The 6,024-nt window shown below is 43.9% G+C and overlaps 1 long non-coding RNA gene across 1 annotated transcript; it reads right to left on the reverse strand.

Moving 5' to 3' along the window:
• Positions 1 to 3,757: 3,757 nt before the first annotated feature.
• On the reverse strand, positions 3,758 to 5,930 carry LOC105016039. Its single transcript, XR_828420.3, has 3 exons — positions 5,759 to 5,930; positions 4,331 to 4,474; positions 3,758 to 3,966 (listed from the first exon to the last, which is right to left on the reverse strand). It is a non-coding gene; the product is annotated as an uncharacterized LOC105016039 (long non-coding RNA).
• Positions 5,931 to 6,024: the final 94 nt, after the last annotated feature.

The following is a 6,024-nucleotide window of genomic DNA, read 5'->3' on the forward strand; positions in this document are numbered from 1 at the left end:
CTATGGGGACCTAGAGGCTCTGAGGAGATCCAGATATGACCTATGGAAGGCAATCAGGGATGGAAAAAAAGAATACAAGGATAAGTTGGAGTCTAACTACCACAGCTATGACCCCAGACGCCTGTGGGGAGGATTGCGACACATCACAGAATACAAAAAGAGAAATAGCAATGATGCCCGTCCCGCCGCCTCGCTCCCTGATGAGCTCAACACCTTCTATGCACGGTTTGAGGCGACCAACACTATTCCTTCGGTGAGGCTTGCAGAGGACCAGGACGACTACACTCTGTCCCTAACAGCTGACGTGAGGAGAGTCCCCAGGGCCAGGTGGCATTCCAGGCCGTGTCCTCAGAGGGAGCGCTGACCAGCTAGCACCTCCATATTCAACCTCTCCCTGTCTCTCCATGTAGTCCCCACCTGTTCCAAACAGACCACCATCGTCCCTGCACCAAAGAAACCTTCCAACTCATGCCTGAACGACTACCCTGTAGCACTGGCCTCCACCATCATGCAGTGCTTCGAGCGGAACTTCAAGTGGCCCAATGACTTGCGATGGATGAAATCACACCTTGAAGGCAGAACTCAATGTGTCAGTGTGAGCAATGAGTTGTCACCCCCACTCAGATATGGTGTGGGTGTGCCCCAAGGGTCAATACTGGGGCCCCTCCTGTTCAGTTTGTACATTAATGATCTGCCCTCTCTCTGTACTGGGTTTGTAGTTTAAATGTATGCAGAGGATACAGTGATATATGTGCATGCACAATCCTGGTGTTCTGATAGACTCACCTTCACTAGTCATATCAAAGCAGTTACCAAAACTGCATTCTATCATCTTAAAAATAAAACCAGAGTCAAGGGCTTGTTGTGCCAAAAAGACCAAGAGAAGCTCATCCATGCTTTTATCTTTAGTAGTCTTTTATCTACTGTAATGACCTCTTAACTGGACTCCCCAAAAAGACTGTTAAACAGCTGCAGCTCATTCAGAATGCTGATGCAAGAATGTTAAACAGGACCAAGATCACTTTGATTCTTAAATCTTTGCACTGGCTTCCAGTTAGCTACAGAACAGACTTTAAAGTGGAGCTTTTAGTCTATAAATCACTGAATGGTTTAGGCCCCAAATATATTTGAAGATTATAAACAAAGCAGGGCTCTAAGATCCATGAGCGCAGGTCAGTTAGTAGAGCCCAGAGTCCAAAGTAAACATGGTGAAGCTGCATTTAGCAGTTATGCTGCACACAACTGGAATAAACTACAAGTCGATGTTAGACGTGCCCCAAACATATCCATTTCTAAATCTAGGTTAAAACACTTTACTCTTCATGTGCCTATCACTAAGCAGTGAAACTAGCCTTACAGCTTTAATAGCTTCCCCATGGAATCTATTATGGAATCTACCGGTTATGTTTTTATTTTATTTCTATTTAATTTTTTTATGTTTTACCTATTGTTTCACTGTAAATGATTTTTTGTAAGGGACGTTCTGCTGTTATCAGAAGAATAATGTAAATGTAACACTTGTACATGTTCTTAATAAACTTCCTAGGGACTGCGGTTGAAAATTATCCAGACATCAGCTGATGCGTCGCTAAGCCAAAGTATACTCAGGTTTCCTGGCTGAGCTGGCTGACCTCATGCAATGGTGGGAAATGTTTTCCTGGCTAACACCAACTAAGCAAAGTTTGGACGTCAAAGTGTATCTGATCATGTGTTTGCCGACAGGCTACAGTTCCCCCTCACGTAACACAGACACTTCCAGCAAGATCAGGCATGATGTCAAAAAGGAGTATTGTCTCAGAACAGAGTGCAAAACAAGACGTGGATTTCAGTTTATTTGGGTGGCCTGCCCAGGCCCAACCCAACCGTCCAATCAGCAGCAGCTCTTCTGTGGCAAGCCACAAGCCAACGTGAACATGAATTTGTTCTGACTGACAGAACAATAGTGTTGTTCATCATTGTCAGATAACACGTACGCACGGTGGTTCTCAGAAGACAAGACCCTTGCAGAGTGTCAACCTACTTCCCAACCACAAACACCTTTTGCACACTGTCCTTCACACACACACACATCTGGCAGTGAAGCAGAGCAGGGAAGGGGCTTTGACAGTCACTGAACAAGAGCCATGGGCCCACGAGAACACAGCTCATCCTGAGGGGTCGTAGCTCAATGTTTACCATGAACTGTCATTGTCTAAGTGGGGTGCATTTGCTGTTTAAAAGGACATAAGTGGTGCAATAATTCTGCACAAAAAAATAAAAAAACATTGAAATGATATATAAATGATCTTTGTTTAGTTACCGGGAAAGCAGGTTGAGGTTGCCCTGCCAAGGCATTTGCTGCTTTCTTAAGCCCCTCCCCTGTGATGTCATTGGAGGACACATCTAGCAGGCGGAATTTCAGTGGCTAGGAAAAACTCCCTAAGAAGGCCAAATTTTAGGAAGAAACCTAGAGAGGACCCAGGCTCAGAGGGGTGACCAGTCCTCTTCTGGCTGTGCTGGGTGAGATATTAAGTGTCCAATTTGAATAATTAATACATTTCTCTGGGCTAAATCCAGAGTCTATTTGATTTTAGACTAGGTCAAATGTATGACCAGGTGGACAAGGACAGTGACAGCAACGGGCCCCCCAAACCAGGTACTCTGCAGGTGTGGACCAGGACCTCATCTTCTCCTAAAATTTTAAACTGGAGGAGACTGAGAAAAGTTAGAAAGTGCATTCCTCATATTCCCCAGCACAATAATATAGCAGCGTAACACCTTGGAACTGAGACGGGGGGGTCCGGCGACACTGTGGCCCTACCCAGTGGAGGCCCCGGACAGGGCCCAACAGGCAGGAAATCAATCCACCCACATTGCCAGGCATCAACCAAAGGGACACCCACCAACCGCAAACCCTCTGAATGAGGGCAAAGTATTGTCAGCAGAGTACAGCCCAATTGCAAAAGTGCTCAACAGTGTCAACAACAAGCCAGTGACTCTTCCCCCGAAAGGCATTGGAGGGAGGGCATCCCAGTGGCGACGAGAGCCCACCTGGTAAGACAGCAAGGGTGGACAGTATAAAGCCTACTGGTCACCTTCACGCGGGCCAGACTACACCTAAATATAAACACTTGAAAGTTTGCACTGAGTTTGCATTTCTTACCTTAATTGGAAGATCATTCCACAGTAGTGGAGCTCTATGAGAAAAGACCCTGCCGCCAGCTGTTTATTTAGAAATTCTAGGTACAATTAAAAGGCCTGCATCTTGCGATCGTAGGTTACGTGTAGGTATGTATGGCCTTCTTGTAGCGCTCAGGAACAGGAGGAAGATCCCACGAAGATACCTCAGAGAATAGCTGCCCTGACCCACAGATCTCAGACCACCACATCCTCACAATTAAAGGTTATAATAATAGTGAACAAGGCAGGGCGACAATTCCATTATTATCGTTTTAGAGTTCTTTATCAATAATCCAATAATGAAAAGAACATAATTGTTCATATTGCGATATGCTAACTTTGCTGATAATTAATTCATAATAAATGAGGATATTTAATTTGGGATGTAGTTATAATGCTGCATGCCAGTGGTATTTTATTTGCACTATTACAATTTCTAAATGATGTTTTAGAGAATACTATTAATAAATAGTTGTACAAAACAAAATCAGTTGTTCTCTTTCTCGAGCTCTTGCATTTAACTTTAAGCTTAAACAGTATATAAAAACTAAAGGTTGTGTTTTTGTATATTTTAAGATTATAATGACGACATAGATATACAAATAAATATATAATCATTAATATGGTTTTAAGAGTTTGTTTGGCCTCACTTCTTCATTGGAGTGGAGAACGGCCAGCAGGAGGTCTTGAGGGGAGAGGAGAGCGCCCTCTTTCTGCAGAGAGAGGCGTGGCAGGAGACCACAGGCCTGGTAGTATCGCTGGGAGGCCTGTTCACACAACCACAATACCGTGCACGAGTCTGCCTCACTGGGACACACGCACACAAAGACCCACAAAGAACCCCAAACACACAGACACAAACACATAAAGACCCACACACACACACAAAGACCCACACACATAAAGATACACACACACGTAAAGACACATACACATACACACAAGTAAAGACAGACACACACAAGTAAAGACAGACACAGACAAATAAAGGATCAATAGGTCATGGTATTTTACTATTTTCTTTTGGGGGGGGAGCTAAAGTACACCCTGTAATATGGGGGGGGTTATGACTGTACTCTTCAGATCCTCCCCCTGAGTACACAGACTCTCTGCGAATGGCACTGCGGTACTCTTCCCTGCCGAAGACAGGGGGCGCTGCAGTGGCCCTCACCTCAGAAACAGATGTGCTTGCTTCCTGGCTGGGGGCCACATCTTGTGGAGTGGGGGCTGTTGGGAAACGGTGTGGGCGGACAGGCCTCAGGGGGCTGACAGAGGCGTCAAAATCACTGTGGTCGGAGGAGCTGCTGCTGTCATGCTGAAGAAAAGATACACATCATTTGTTAATCGCTCATGAGTCTCAAAATGACAAAGCTTCAAACACTTGCAGAAGTGCTCTTCTTGACTTACATTAAATAACCACCCTGAAGTGTCTGGTCTTAGAAAATCAGTTAGAAATTAATCTCATTCCCTAGGTTGTAAAATCAGATTTATATTAATCTCATTCCCAGTTGTTATTCTATTAAAGTCATCTTTCTGTATTCATCTGAACTTGATCACACTGGTTTTTGTCAAGATTTAATACTTCAGATTGTTTTCTGATATCACTAAGCAGAAATTATGAATACATTTCTTCATGTTAATTCATGATTTTTATATTATTTGACAATCACAAAATACATGAAAAACATTACATCAAGCAACAGATCCAGACCTCAAACTGGAGGATAGAAACAATAAAGTACATGCCTTGTTTTCATTAGGGTCCTCATTAAAGGTGAGGGCATCAGGACAACAGAGAAGTTAGCATTGACACTCAGTCATAACACAAATACTGCTTCAGCTCTGCCATGCTTCAAATCTTGAATGCTGAACTGACTCTCCTGCAGTGCTGACTCTCCTACTGCACTGACTCCTGTTACGCTGACTCCTACTGCACTGACTCTCCTGCTGCGCTGACTCTCCTACTGCACTGACTCTCCTGCAGTGCTGACTCTCCTACTGCACTGACTCCTGTTACGCTGACTCCTACTGCACTGACTCTCCTGCTGCGCTGACTCTCCTAATGCACTGACTCTCCTGCAGTGCTGACTCTCCTACTGCACTGACTCCTGTTACGCTGACTCCTACTGCACTGACTCTCCTGCTGCACTGACTCTCCTGCTACTGTGGTGGCATCTGTGGGACTTGTTGTTGACCTGAGGGCTAGTCCCAGGGTTTATGATGGTCTAATAAAGAAGGCCAGATGTTTTGGCTGTTGGCAATATCATTTGGCAAAATGACCAAACCGCCTGGCCTAATTGTAATATATTTGACCCTTTAATAAATTATTTAAATAAGCAGATTGCATTTATGCTTCCACTAAGATGATTCATTTTCACCACTGAAGTTTTGGTTTGTTTGTCGCTCCACATAAATGCTTTAATTCAGGGCATTTTCAAATCACTTGTTACACAACTAGTGTCCAATGAACCAACACCATATAAGGAAAATTCCAGGGAATTGTTTCTATATTTTGTTGTGTTGTTGTTACATACATTTTTGTGCTTCTTGACAGATGCATTCATGGTGCTGTTGTCACAATTAGTAAATTTTTTCTCACCTGGCCTATAGGAACTGTTTGCTGAGCAGGTCTAATTTGTGGACTTTTGCTCTACTGCTGTTCCTGATGAGCCCTTGTAGAAGCCAAACAAAGTTGTCCAATTTCTAAAATTGTATGTCTCTAGACAAAACCTTTCAAATGTTAGCCCAGGACAAGACAAGATGGAAGAGTTTCAGACCTGCAGCTTTTGGTATGAATCCAGACTCCCCCTACTGGCTTTGGGAAAAACCTGGGACAAATCTTAGAAACGCCCCTGACTCAGAAGC

The sequence above is a fragment of the Esox lucius genome, chromosome 15 (assembly GCF_011004845.1).
Source record: "Esox lucius isolate fEsoLuc1 chromosome 15, fEsoLuc1.pri, whole genome shotgun sequence".
Lineage (NCBI taxonomy): Eukaryota > Metazoa > Chordata > Actinopteri > Esociformes > Esocidae > Esox > Esox lucius.